Here is a 13,931-nt window from a genome sequence, read left to right as displayed (position 1 = left end):
CCATTAGGTTTCTGTAGTGTAGTGGTTATCACGTCGCTTAACACGCGAAAGGTCCCCGGTTCGAGACGGGCAAAACATATTTTAAAAAAATTGGACAGTAAGCCTATTCACTTAGGACTCGGTCCCAATTTCGGAATTCATGCTTTTCCTTCGCACTTCTCAATATTGCTATTCAGACATACCTTTTTTAGTCGCGTAACGCACTCTGCATGTGTGGCTAGCTTGGGCGCTCTGAATACATTCCTGCTACGTGTGGTCTGAGGTCCATAATGATTCAAATAGTTTACCATGCCAGGGTAAGCTGACAAGAAACACAGCCCTTATTTCAAGTGTTTTTAAAATCCCCGTGGGGAATATGAATGGTGGAAAAACGATTGGAACCATTTTCCTGTTTGACCGCTAGTTTTTAATGGGTATTATGGCTCTTTCTGTGGTACTCAATTTGGGATATTATGTGAGGTAGACTTGTGGGCATTCCTAATATTTTCCACGACTTCCTCTTTTTGTATTGTAGTTTCAGTAGTGTAGTGGTTATCACGTTCGCCTCACACGCGAAAGTCAGTCACACCCTTAGTTTTCCACACATTAGGTTTCCGTAGTGTAGTGGTTATCACGTTCGCCTCACACGCGAAAGGTCCCGGTTCGAAACCGTGCGGAAACATTTGTAATATTCAATATTTCCCAATGCCCAGAGGCTAGCATTTGGTTTGAAACAGTTGAGTTTTGTCTAAACCTTGCAGTCTACCTAGATTATTTTCTGTCATTACAGCTGCTTGATGTGACCGCTAGTTGTTAATGGGTACTATACACAATACCCCATAATGACCAAAGCCGATAATCATATAGTTTTATTATGGAAAAAATATGGGGGGGGTGGGGGGTAAAAAAAACTATATACAATGTTTTCAGACCCTTGCTATGAGGCTGGAAATTGAGCTCAGGTTCATCTGTTTCCATTGATCATCCTTAGAGTTTCTTCAACTGATTGGAGTCCACCATGTGGTAAATTCAAATGATTGGTCATTTCTTCTAGGCATTGAAGGTACCCAAGAACACAGTGGCTTCCATCACTCTTAAATTGGAAGAAGTTTTGAACACCAAGCCTCTTCCAAGAGCCGGCGGCACACAATAATTCCCGGCTTCTCAAGCCTTATTGCTTAATTAATGGACTAAGTAATTTCTGATTTCATTAGGTTCTGAGAGCGATAAATGTCCCACCCAGCCAAAGTCAGTCACACCTTTGAATTAAACTCATTAGGTTTCCGTAGTGTAGTGGTTATCACGTTCGCTAACACGCGAAAGGTCCCCGGTTCGAACGGGCGGAAGCATTTTGTATATTCAATATTTCCCAATGCCAGAGGTAACATTTGGTTTGAAACAGTTGAGGTTGTCTTAAACCTTGCTGTCTACCTTCTCGACCTGTGGGATCAATGTTGCCGTTTTTGGGGACCTCTCCGTGCGATCGGTATGAATGTGACCAGACTGACAGCTCTCTGAGCCAGGCAAATTCATTTATCAGGGTCATTGTATGGATATATCGCCAAATTTAAATGGATTGAATCAGACATAAACAAACTAAAACCTAGATTATTTTCTGTCATTACAGCTGCTTGATGTGACCGCTAGTTTTTAAATGGGTACTATACACAATACCCCATAATGACAAAGCGATAACATATAGTTTTTATTAATGAAAAAAATATTTTTAAAAAAACGTATTTACGTAAGTTTTCAGACCCTTTGCTGATGGCTGGAAATTGAGCTCAGGTCCATCCTGTTTCCATTGATCATCCTTAGATATTTCTTTAACTTGATTGGAGTCCACCTGTGGTAAATTCAAATGAGTGGTCATTTCTGCAGCATTGAAGGTACCCAAGAACACAGTGGCTTCCATCACTCTTAAATGGAAGAAGTTTTGAACCACCAAGCCTCTTCCAAGAGCTGGCGGCACACAATAATTCCCGGCTTCTCAAGCCTTATTGCTTAATTAATGGACTAAGTAATTTCTGATTTCATTAGGTTCTGAGAGCGATAAATGTCCCACCCAGCCAAAGTCAGTCACAACCCTTTGAATTCTACTCATTAGGTTTCTGTAGTGTAGTGGTTATCACGTTCGCTTAACACGCGAAAGGTCCCCGGTTCCAGACCGGGCGGAAACATATTTAAAAAAATTGGACAGTAAGCCTATTCACTTGGGACTCGGTCCCAATTTCGGAATTCATGCTTTTCCTTCGCACTTCTCAATATTTGCTATTCAGACATACCTTTTTTAGTCGCGTAACGCACTCTGCATGTGTGGCTAGCTTGGGCGCTCTGAATACATTCCTGCTACGTGTGGTCTGAGGTCCATAATGATTCAAATAGTTTACCATGCCAGGGTAAGCTGACAAGAAACACAGCCCTTATTTCAAGTGTTTTTAAAATCCCCCGTGGGGAATATGAATGGTGGAAAAACGATTGGAACCATTTTCCTGTTTGACCTCTAGTTTTTAATGGGTATTATGGCTCTTTCTGTGGTACTCAATTTGGGATATTATGTGAGGTAGACTTGTGGGCATTCCTATATTTTCCACGACTTCCTCTTTTTGTATTGTAGTTTCAGTAGTGTAGTGGTTATCACGTTCGCCTCACACGCGAAAGTCAGTCACACCCTTAGTTTTCCACACATTAGGTTTCCGTAGTGTAGTGGTTATCACATTCGCCTCACACGCGAAAGGTCCCCGGTTCGAAACCGTGCGGAAACATTTTGTAATATTCAATATTTCCCAATGCCCAGAGGCTAGCATTTGGTTTGAAACAGTTGAGTTTTGTCTAAACCTTGCAGTCTACCTAGATTATTTTCTGTCATTACAGCTGCTTGATGTGACCGCTAGTTTTTAATGGGTACTATACACAATACCCCATAATGACAAAGCGATAACATATAGTTTTTATTAATGAAAAAAATATTTAAAAAAAAACTTATTTACATACGTTTTCAGACCCTTTGCTATGAGGCTGGAAATTGAGCTCAGGTCCATCCTGTTTCCATTGATCATCCTTAGATATTTCTTTAACTTGATTGGAGTCCACCTGTGGTAAATTCAAATGATTGGTCATTTCTGCAGCATTGAAGGTACCCAAGAACACAGTGGCTTCCATCACTCTTAAATGGAAGAAGTTTTGAACCACCAAGCCTCTTCCAAGAGCCGGCGGCACACAATAATTCCCGGCTTCTCAAGCCTTATTGCTTAATTAATGGACTAAGTAATTTCTGATTTCATTAGGTTCTGAGAGCGATAAATGTCCCACCCAGCCAAAGTCAGTCACACCCTTTGAATTCTACTCATTAGGTTTCTGTAGTGTAGTGGTTATCACGTTCGCTTAACACGCGAAAGGTCCCCGGTTCCAGACCGGGCGGAAACATATTTAAAAAAATTGGACAGTAAGCCTATTCACTTGGGACTCGGTCCCAATTTCGGAATTCATGCTTTTCCTTCGCACTTCTCAATATTTGCTATTCAGACATACCTTTTTTAGTCGCGTAACGCACTCTGCATGTGTGGCTAGCTTGGGCGCTCTGAATACATTCCTGCTACGTGTGGTCTGAGGTCCATAATGATTCAAATAGTTTACCATGCCAGGGTAAGCTGACAAGAAACACAGCCCTTATTTCAAGTGTTTTTAAAATCCCCCGTGGGGAATATGAATGGTGGAAAAACGATTGGAACCATTTTCCTGTTTGACCTCTAGTTTTTAATGGGTATTATGGCTCTTTCTGTGGTACTCAATTTGGGATATTATGTGAGGTAGACTTGTGGGCATTCCTAATATTTTCCACGACTTCCTCTTTTTGTATTGTAGTTTCAGTAGTGTAGTGGTTATCACGTTCGCCTCACAAGCGAAAGTCATCACACCCTTAGTTTTCCACACATTAGGTTTCCGTAGTGTAGTGGTTATCACATTCGCCTCACACGCGAAAGGTCCCCGGTTCGAAACCGTGCGGAAACTTTTTGTAATATTCAATATTTCCCAATGCCCAGAGGCTAGCATTTGGTTTGAAACAGTTGAGTTTTGTCTAAACCTTGCAGTCTACCTAGATTATTTTCTGTCATTACAGCTGCTTGATGTGACCGCTAGTTTTTAATGGGTACTATACACAACACCCCATAATGACAAAGCGATAACATATAGTTTTTATTAATGAAAAAAATATTTTAAAAAAAACTTATTTACATACGTTTTCAGACCCTTTGCTATGAGGCTGGAAATTGAGCTCAGGTCCATCCTGTTTCCATTGATCATCCTTAGATATTTCTTTAACTTGATTGGAGTCCACCTGTGGTAAATTCAAATGATTGGTCATTTCTGCAGCATTGAAGGTACCCAAGAACACAGTGGCTTCCATCACTCTTAAATGGAAGAAGTTTTGAACCACCAAGCCTCTTCCAAGAGCCGGCGGCACACAATAATTCCCGGCTTCTCAAGCCTTATTGCTTAATTAATGGACTAAGTAATTTCTGATTTCATTAGGTTCTGAGAGCGATAAATGTCCCACCCAGCCAAAGTCAGTCACACCCTTTGAATTCCTCTCATTAGGTTTCTGTAGTGTAGTGGTTATCACGTTCGCTTAACACGCGAAAGGTCCCCGGTTCGAGACTGGGCAAAAACATATTTTAAAAAATTGGACAGTAAGCCTATTCACTTAGGACTCGGTCCCAATTTCGGAATTCATGCTTTTCCTTCGCACTTCTCAATATTTGCTATTCAGACATACCTTTTTTAGTCGCGTAACGCACTCTGCATGTGTGGCTAGCTTGGGCGCTCTGAATACATTCCTGCTACGTGTGGTCTGAGGTCCATAATGATTCAAATAGTTTTCCATGCCAGGGTAAGCTGACAAGAAACACAGCCCTTATTTCAAGTGTTTTTAAAATCCCCCGTGGGGAATATGAATGGTGGAAAAACGATTGGAACCATTTTCCTGTTTGACCGCTAGTTTTTAATGGGTATTATGGCTCTTTCTGTGGTACTCAATTTGGGATATTATGTGAGGTAGACTTGTGGGCATTCCTAATATTTTCCACGACTTCCTCTTTTGTATTGTAGTTTCAGTAGTGTAGTGGTTATCACGTTCGCCTCACACGCGAAAGTCAGTCACACCCTTAGTTTTCCACACATTAGGTTTCCGTAGTGTAGTGGTTATCACATTCGCCTCACACGCGAAAGGTCCCCGGTTCGAAACCGTGCGGAAACATTTTGTAATATTCAATATTTCCCAATGCCCAGAGGCTAGCATTTGGTTTGAAACAGTTGAGTTTTGTCTAAACCTTGCAGTCTACCTAGATTATTTTCTGTCATTACAGCTGCTTGATGTGACCGCTAGTTTTTAATGGGTACTATACACAATACCCCATAATGACAAAGCGATAACATATAGTTTTTATTAATGAAAAAAATATTTAAAAAAAAACTTATTTACATACGTTTTCAGACCCTTTGCTATGAGGCTGGAAATTGAGCTCAGGTCCATCCTGTTTCCATTGATCATCCTTAGATATTTCTTTAACTTGATTGGAGTCCACCTGTGGTAAATTCAAATGATTGGTCATTTCTGCAGCATTGAAGGTACCCAAGAACACAGTGGCTTCCATCACTCTTAAATGGAAGAAGTTTTGAACCACCAAGCCTCTTCCAAGAGCCGGCGGCACACAATAATTCCCGGCTTCTCAAGCCTTATTGCTTAATTAATGGACTAAGTAATTTCTGATTTCATTAGGTTCTGAGAGCGATAAATGTCCCACCCAGCCAAAGTCAGTCACACCCTTTGAATTCCTCTCATTAGGTTTCTGTAGTGTAGTGGTTATCACGTTCGCTTAACACGCGAAAGGTCCCCGGTTCGAGACTGGGCAAAAACATATTTTAAAAAATTGGACAGTAAGCCTATTCACTTAGGACTCGGTCCCAATTTCGGAATTCATGCTTTTCCTTCGCACTTCTCAATATTTGCTATTCAGACATACCTTTTTTAGTCGCGTAACGCACTCTGCATGTGTGGCTAGCTTGGGCGCTCTGAATACATTCCTGCTACGTGTGGTCTGAGGTCCATAATGATTCAAATAGTTTTCCATGCCAGGGTAAGCTGACAAGAAACACAGCCCTTATTTCAAGTGTTTTTAAAATCCCCCGTGGGGAATATGAATGGTGGAAAAACGATTGGAACCATTTTCCTGTTTGACCGCTAGTTTTTAATGGGTATTATGGCTCTTTCTGTGGTACTCAATTTGGGATATTATGTGAGGTAGACTTGTGGGCATTCCTAATATTTTCCACGACTTCCTCTTTTTGTATTGTAGTTTCAGTAGTGTAGTGGTTATCACGTTCGCCTCACACGCGAAAGTCAGTCACACCCTTAGTTTTCCACACATTAGGTTTCCGTAGTGTAGTGGTTATCACATTCGCCTCACACGCGAAAGGTCCCCGGTTCGAAACCGTGCGGAAACATTTTGTAATATTCAATATTTCCCAATGCCCAGAGGCTAGCATTTGGTTTGAAACAGTTGAGTTTTGTCTAAACCTTGCAGTCTACCTAGATTATTTTCTGTCATTACAGCTGCTTGATGTGACCGCTAGTTTTTAATGGGTACTATACACAATACCCCATAATGACAAAGCGATAACATATAGTTTTTATTAATGAAAAAAATATTTAAAAAAAAACGTATTTACATACGTTTTCAGACCCTTTGCTATGAGGCTGGAAATTGAGCTCAGGTCCATCCTGTTTCCATTGATCATCCTTAGATATTTCTTTAACTTGATTGGAGTCCACCTGTGGTAAATTCAAATGATTGGTCATTTCTGCAGCATTGAAGGTACCCAAGAACACAGTGGCTTCCATCACTCTTAAATGGAAGAAGTTTTGAACCACCAAGCCTCTTCCAAGAGCCGGCGGCACACAATAATTCCCGGCTTCTCAAGCCTTATTGCTTAATTAATGGACTAAGTAATTTCTGATTTCATTAGGTTCTGAGAGCGATAAATGTCCCACCCAGCCAAAGTCAGTCACACCCTTTGAATTCTACTCATTAGGTTTCTGTAGTGTAGTGGTTATCACGTTCGCTTAACACGCGAAAGGTCCCCGGTTCCAGACCGGGCGGAAACATATTTAAAAAAATTGGACAGTAAGCCTATTCACTTGGGACTCGGTCCCAATTTCGGAATTCATGCTTTTCCTTCGCACTTCTCAATATTTGCTATTCAGACATACCTTTTTTAGTCGCGTAACGCACTCTGCATGTGTGGCTAGCTTGGGCGCTCTGAATACATTCCTGCTACGTGTGGTCTGAGGTCCATAATGATTCAAATAGTTTACCATGCCAGGGTAAGCTGACAAGAAACACAGCCCTTATTTCAAGTGTTTTTAAAATCCCCCGTGGGGAATATGAATGGTGGAAAAACGATTGGAACCATTTTCCTGTTTGACCTCTAGTTTTTAATGGGTATTATGGCTCTTTCTGTGGTACTCAATTTGGGATATTATGTGAGGTAGACTTGTGGGCATTCCTAATATTTTCCACGACTTCCTCTTTTTGTATTGTAGTTTCAGTAGTGTAGTGGTTATCACGTTCGCCTCACAAGCGAAAGTCATCAACACCCTTAGTTTTCCACACATTAGGTTTCCGTAGTGTAGTGGTTATCACATTCGCCTCACACGCGAAAGGTCCCCGGTTCGAAACCGTGCGGAAACTTTTTGTAATATTCAATATTTCCCAATGCCCAGAGGCTAGCATTTGGTTTGAAACAGTTGAGTTTTGTCTAAACCTTGCAGTCTACCTAGATTATTTTCTGTCATTACAGCTGCTTGATGTGACCGCTAGTTTTTAATGGGTACTATACACAACACCCCATAATGACAAAGCGATAACATATAGTTTTTATTAATGAAAAAAATATTTAAAAAAAAACTTATTTACATACGTTTTCAGACCCTTTGCTATGAGGCTGGAAATTGAGCTCAGGTCCATCCTGTTTCCATTGATCATCCTTAGATATTTCTTTAACTTGATTGGAGTCCACCTGTGGTAAATTCAAATGATTGGTCATTTCTGCAGCATTGAAGGTACCCAAGAACACAGTGGCTTCCATCACTCTTAAATGGAAGAAGTTTTGAACCACCAAGCCTCTTCCAAGAGCCGGCGGCACACAATAATTCCCGGCTTCTCAAGCCTTATTGCTTAATTAATGGACTAAGTAATTTCTGATTTCATTAGGTTCTGAGAGCGATAAATGTCCCACCCAGCCAAAGTCAGTCACACCCTTTGAATTCCTCTCATTAGGTTTCTGTAGTGTAGTGGTTATCACGTTCGCTTAACACGCGAAAGGTCCCCGGTTCGAGACTGGGCAAAAACATATTTTAAAAAATTGGACAGTAAGCCTATTCACTTAGGACTCGGTCCCAATTTCGGAATTCATGCTTTTCCTTCGCACTTCTCAATATTTGCTATTCAGACATACCTTTTTTAGTCGCGTAACGCACTCTGCATGTGTGGCTAGCTTGGGCGCTCTGAATACATTCCTGCTACGTGTGGTCTGAGGTCCATAATGATTCAAATAGTTTTCCATGCCAGGGTAAGCTGACAAGAAACACAGCCCTTATTTCAAGTGTTTTTAAAATCCCCCGTGGGGAATATGAATGGTGGAAAAACGATTGGAACCATTTTCCTGTTTGACCGCTAGTTTTTAATGGGTATTATGGCTCTTTCTGTGGTACTCAATTTGGGATATTATGTGAGGTAGACTTGTGGGCATTCCTAATATTTTCCACGACTTCCTCTTTTTGTATTGTAGTTTCAGTAGTGTAGTGGTTATCACGTTCGCCTCACACGCGAAAGTCAGTCACACCCTTAGTTTTCCACACATTAGGTTTCCGTAGTGTAGTGGTTATCACATTCGCCTCACACGCGAAAGGTCCCCGGTTCGAAACCGTGCGGAAACATTTTGTAATATTCAATATTTCCCAATGCCCAGAGGCTAGCATTTGGTTTGAAACAGTTGAGTTTTGTCTAAACCTTGCAGTCTACCTAGATTATTTTCTGTCATTACAGCTGCTTGATGTGACCGCTAGTTTTTAATGGGTACTATACACAATACCCCATAATGACAAAGCGATAACATATAGTTTTTATTAATGAAAAAAATATTTAAAAAAAAACTTATTTACATACGTTTTCAGACCCTTTGCTATGAGGCTGGAAATTGAGCTCAGGTCCATCCTGTTTCCATTGATCATCCTTAGATATTTCTTTAACTTGATTGGAGTCCACCTGTGGTAAATTCAAATGATTGGTCATTTCTGCAGCATTGAAGGTACCCAAGAACACAGTGGCTTCCATCACTCTTAAATGGAAGAAGTTTTGAACCACCAAGCCTCTTCCAAGAGCCGGCGGCACACAATAATTCCCGGCTTCTCAAGCCTTATTGCTTAATTAATGGACTAAGTAATTTCTGATTTCATTAGGTTCTGAGAGCGATAAATGTCCCACCCAGCCAAAGTCAGTCACACCCTTTGAATTCCTCTCATTAGGTTTCTGTAGTGTAGTGGTTATCACGTTCGCTTAACACGCGAAAGGTCCCCGGTTCGAGACTGGGCAAAAACATATTTTAAAAAATTGGACAGTAAGCCTATTCACTTAGGACTCGGTCCCAATTTCGGAATTCATGCTTTTCCTTCGCACTTCTCAATATTTGCTATTCAGACATACCTTTTTTAGTCGCGTAACGCACTCTGCATGTGTGGCTAGCTTGGGCGCTCTGAATACATTCCTGCTACGTGTGGTCTGAGGTCCATAATGATTCAAATAGTTTTCCATGCCAGGGTAAGCTGACAAGAAACACAGCCCTTATTTCAAGTGTTTTTAAAATCCCCCGTGGGGAATATGAATGGTGGAAAAACGATTGGAACCATTTTCCTGTTTGACCGCTAGTTTTTAATGGGTATTATGGCTCTTTCTGTGGTACTCAATTTGGGATATTATGTGAGGTAGACTTGTGGGCATTCCTAATATTTTCCACGACTTCCTCTTTTTGTATTGTAGTTTCAGTAGTGTAGTGGTTATCACGTTCGCCTCACACGCGAAAGTCAGTCACACCCTTAGTTTTCCACACATTAGGTTTCCGTAGTGTAGTGGTTATCACATTCGCCTCACACGCGAAAGGTCCCCGGTTCGAAACCGTGCGGAAACATTTTGTAATATTCAATATTTCCCAATGCCCAGAGGCTAGCATTTGGTTTGAAACAGTTGAGTTTTGTCTAAACCTTGCAGTCTACCTAGATTATTTTCTGTCATTACAGCTGCTTGATGTGACCGCTAGTTTTTAATGGGTACTATACACAATACCCCATAATGACAAAGCGATAACATATAGTTTTTATTAATGAAAAAAATATTTAAAAAAAACTTATTTACATACGTTTTCAGACCCTTTGCTATGAGGCTGGAAATTGAGCTCAGGTCCATCCTGTTTCCATTGATCATCCTTAGATATTTCTTTAACTTGATTGGAGTCCACCTGTGGTAAATTCAAATGATTGGTCATTTCTGCAGCATTGAAGGTACCCAAGAACACAGTGGCTTCCATCACTCTTAAATGGAAGAAGTTTTGAACCACCAAGCCTCTTCCAAGAGCCGGCGGCACACAATAATTCCCGGCTTCTCAAGCCTTATTGCTTAATTAATGGACTAAGTAATTTCTGATTTCATTAGGTTCTGAGAGCGATAAATGTCCCACCCAGCCAAAGTCAGTCACACCCTTTGAATTCCTCTCATTAGGTTTCTGTAGTGTAGTGGTTATCACGTTCGCTTAACACGCGAAAGGTCCCCGGTTCGAGACTGGGCAAAAACATATTTTAAAAAATTGGACAGTAAGCCTATTCACTTAGGACTCGGTCCCAATTTCGGAATTCATGCTTTTCCTTCGCACTTCTCAATATTTGCTATTCAGACATACCTTTTTTAGTCGCGTAACGCACTCTGCATGTGTGGCTAGCTTGGGCGCTCTGAATACATTCCTGCTACGTGTGGTCTGAGGTCCATAATGATTCAAATAGTTTTCCATGCCAGGGTAAGCTGACAAGAAACACAGCCCTTATTTCAAGTGTTTTTAAAATCCCCCGTGGGGAATATGAATGGTGGAAAAACGATTGGAACCATTTTCCTGTTTGACCGCTAGTTTTTAATGGGTATTATGGCTCTTTCTGTGGTACTCAATTTGGGATATTATGTGAGGTAGACTTGTGGGCATTCCTAATATTTTCCACGACTTCCTCTTTTTGTATTGTAGTTTCAGTAGTGTAGTGGTTATCACGTTCGCCTCACACGCGAAAGTCAGTCACACCCTTAGTTTTCCACACATTAGGTTTCCGTAGTGTAGTGGTTATCACATTCGCCTCACACGCGAAAGGTCCCCGGTTCGAAACCGTGCGGAAACATTTTGTAATATTCAATATTTCCCAATGCCCAGAGGCTAGCATTTGGTTTGAAACAGTTGAGTTTTGTCTAAACCTTGCAGTCTACCTAGATTATTTTCTGTCATTACAGCTGCTTGATGTGACCGCTAGTTTTTAATGGGTACTATACACAATACCCCATAATGACAAAGCGATAACATATAGTTTTTATTAATGAAAAAAATATTTAAAAAAAAACGTATTTACATACGTTTTCAGACCCTTTGCTATGAGGCTGGAAATTGAGCTCAGGTCCATCCTGTTTCCATTGATCATCCTTAGATATTTCTTTAACTTGATTGGAGTCCACCTGTGGTAAATTCAAATGATTGGTCATTTCTGCAGCATTGAAGGTACCCAAGAACACAGTGGCTTCCATCACTCTTAAATGGAAGAAGTTTTGAACCACCAAGCCTCTTCCAAGAGCCGGCGGCACACAATAATTCCCGGCTTCTCAAGCCTTATTGCTTAATTAATGGACTAAGTAATTTCTGATTTCATTAGGTTCTGAGAGCGATAAATGTCCCACCCAGCCAAAGTCAGCCACACCCTTTACATTCCATACCTTAAGGGAAGATTTCGGCAGGTGCCGTATGGTTAGTGAGAAAGTCCATATTGGAAATGTACGGTCCCTTACTAGACGTCCGAAATCGTTTGTAAAATTCGCGGACGGCGTCGGGCCGAGCGGCAGGGCCGGACCTACCGGGAAGTCATCAAATGAACTTTGTCGGACATTCGGTTTCCGTTTTACAAAAATAATAAGATTTTGGTCATTTTACCGCTGTCCCGGAAATTCCCACAAGAGGGCATAAGCAATCATATTGCTATTGGACAAAACATCACGATTCACGACGGGGCCTTATCTCGAAAACTGAAAATATTTCAAAGCCGAAACTCGGTGAGCGTAGGTTTGGCATAATGGGCAGTTGGCCCCGAACAAGATGGCGTCTAGGCCTCAACGGTTTTTGAGTTATGGCCATTTATCTGGGATTAAAGGTCCACAATGAAAATAGAGAAATCATTTTTCCACTTCACGTCAAAGTCAAGGAGCCTCCGGTGTCAATAAAAAAAGAACCAGCCATTTATCTATCGTCATTTAAGAGAAATCGTACAACGACAGATTGGTGATGTTCACGGATAGGTGTTTTTTTTTCAACGGTTACAGATCCAGTTGCAGGGTGTTCTTACGAATCTTCTTACAGTGTGCTGCGGAGCTCTGCGAGATTTCTGTGATTTTCGATGATTTTCTGAAATAACACACACTCACTAAACCCTCCGTAAATAACTCAGTTCTTAACGTAAAGACTTAAAACTCAGGATTATCTAAGGGCATACCCCAATCAGGATATAAGTTTATTTATAGCTTCCTGTGCCAACCGGAAGTGCCTTAAAAGGTCAGATCTTTTCAAAACTTCATATGTGTGATTAGGCAACCCCCATAAACTGTAAGTCAGTCATTTCTCCCAACAGATGACAAAGAAAAGCTCTCTCTCACACACACACACACAGAAACACACACACAGCAAGGATGGAGTGACAAAGTGCGGTGCTTAAAGACACACAAAGCCTACAATGGCATTTCCATATTCTCTAGGCCGTGCCGAGTTCAACAAGATGCCCCGCTTGACCGTAGCTCGCTCGGTCTAAGCACAGCGACCATTAGAAAAGTAGGCCCAAAATGAAGGCTGGCCCTCAATGTCATTTGCTTTTGGGTGACAGTGAGAGAACCATTAAGGTGAGAAGCACAATTCGACCTCAGGAACGTACCTGAGGTCCTCCCGATCCGTGCAAGCCTAACCTTGACCGTGTGGCATTAACCCTTAACAGTTAAAAGAAGGTGTTTACATCAAACAGTTTGCATTGACTTCTCTCCCCATAGGAATACATTGCCTGCACCTCTAAATTCAACCTGAAGCCTATGTGGGTTATGAATGCCTAATGAACCTGTCTTCTATGACAGTCCATCAGACCACTATGAGGTCTACCTGTGTCGATTCTAAGCTTCTTGGAGCAAACGGAAGTGGTTAAATTGACCCAAAAGGTGTTTTGATGTACATAACCTTCAAAGGTGAAAATGACTACATTCAACCCTGTGTAGATCGTAGATCAGTCAATTCTTAACTTAAAGACTTAAAACTCAGGATTCTGTAAGTGTCTATGTCAATCAAGACATGTGTTTACTTATAGCTTCCTGTGCTAACCGGAAGTGCCTTTAATTGGGTCACACTGTCTGTTTTGAAGGGTTAGAAAATTCACATCTCTCCAAAACTTCATATGTGTGACTAGGTAACCCTCCTAAACTGTAAATCAGTCATTTCTCCCAGCAGATGTCAAAGAAAAGCTCTCACACACACACACAGCAAGGATGGAGTGATAAAGTGCGGTGCTCAAAGACACAGAGAGCAGGCAATGGCATAAACATAATCTCTAGGCCGTGCCGAGT

The 13,931-nt window shown here is 41.2% G+C and overlaps 12 non-coding genes across 12 annotated transcripts; all 12 read left to right on the top strand.

Moving 5' to 3' along the window:
* Positions 1–589: 589 nt before the first annotated feature.
* On the top strand, positions 590–661 carry trnav-cac (transfer RNA valine (anticodon CAC)). The gene has a single exon. It is a non-coding gene; the product is annotated as a tRNA-Val (tRNA).
* A 1,425-nt stretch (positions 662–2,086) lies between these two features.
* Positions 2,087–2,159, top strand: trnav-aac (transfer RNA valine (anticodon AAC)). Its single transcript has one exon. It is a non-coding gene; the product is annotated as a tRNA-Val (tRNA).
* A 512-nt stretch (positions 2,160–2,671) lies between these two features.
* On the top strand, positions 2,672–2,744 carry trnav-cac (transfer RNA valine (anticodon CAC)). The gene has a single exon. It is a non-coding gene; the product is annotated as a tRNA-Val (tRNA).
* A 588-nt stretch (positions 2,745–3,332) lies between these two features.
* trnav-aac (transfer RNA valine (anticodon AAC)) lies at positions 3,333–3,405 on the top strand. The gene has a single exon. It is a non-coding gene; the product is annotated as a tRNA-Val (tRNA).
* Positions 3,406–3,917: 512 nt separating this feature from the next.
* On the top strand, positions 3,918–3,990 carry trnav-cac (transfer RNA valine (anticodon CAC)). The gene has a single exon. It is a non-coding gene; the product is annotated as a tRNA-Val (tRNA).
* Positions 3,991–5,163: 1,173 nt separating this feature from the next.
* Positions 5,164–5,236, top strand: trnav-cac (transfer RNA valine (anticodon CAC)). Its single transcript has one exon. It is a non-coding gene; the product is annotated as a tRNA-Val (tRNA).
* Positions 5,237–6,410: 1,174 nt separating this feature from the next.
* trnav-cac (transfer RNA valine (anticodon CAC)) lies at positions 6,411–6,483 on the top strand. Its single transcript has one exon. It is a non-coding gene; the product is annotated as a tRNA-Val (tRNA).
* Positions 6,484–7,071: 588 nt separating this feature from the next.
* On the top strand, positions 7,072–7,144 carry trnav-aac (transfer RNA valine (anticodon AAC)). Its single transcript has one exon. It is a non-coding gene; the product is annotated as a tRNA-Val (tRNA).
* A 513-nt stretch (positions 7,145–7,657) lies between these two features.
* trnav-cac (transfer RNA valine (anticodon CAC)) lies at positions 7,658–7,730 on the top strand. The gene has a single exon. It is a non-coding gene; the product is annotated as a tRNA-Val (tRNA).
* A 1,174-nt stretch (positions 7,731–8,904) lies between these two features.
* On the top strand, positions 8,905–8,977 carry trnav-cac (transfer RNA valine (anticodon CAC)). The gene has a single exon. It is a non-coding gene; the product is annotated as a tRNA-Val (tRNA).
* Positions 8,978–10,151: 1,174 nt separating this feature from the next.
* trnav-cac (transfer RNA valine (anticodon CAC)) lies at positions 10,152–10,224 on the top strand. Its single transcript has one exon. It is a non-coding gene; the product is annotated as a tRNA-Val (tRNA).
* Positions 10,225–11,397: 1,173 nt separating this feature from the next.
* On the top strand, positions 11,398–11,470 carry trnav-cac (transfer RNA valine (anticodon CAC)). Its single transcript has one exon. It is a non-coding gene; the product is annotated as a tRNA-Val (tRNA).
* Positions 11,471–13,931: the final 2,461 nt, after the last annotated feature.

Source organism: Oncorhynchus kisutch, unplaced genomic scaffold (assembly GCF_002021735.2).
Source record: "Oncorhynchus kisutch isolate 150728-3 unplaced genomic scaffold, Okis_V2 scaffold1714, whole genome shotgun sequence".
Taxonomy (NCBI): domain Eukaryota; kingdom Metazoa; phylum Chordata; class Actinopteri; order Salmoniformes; family Salmonidae; genus Oncorhynchus; species Oncorhynchus kisutch.
This window is presented reverse-complemented; position numbering and strand designations above follow the sequence as displayed.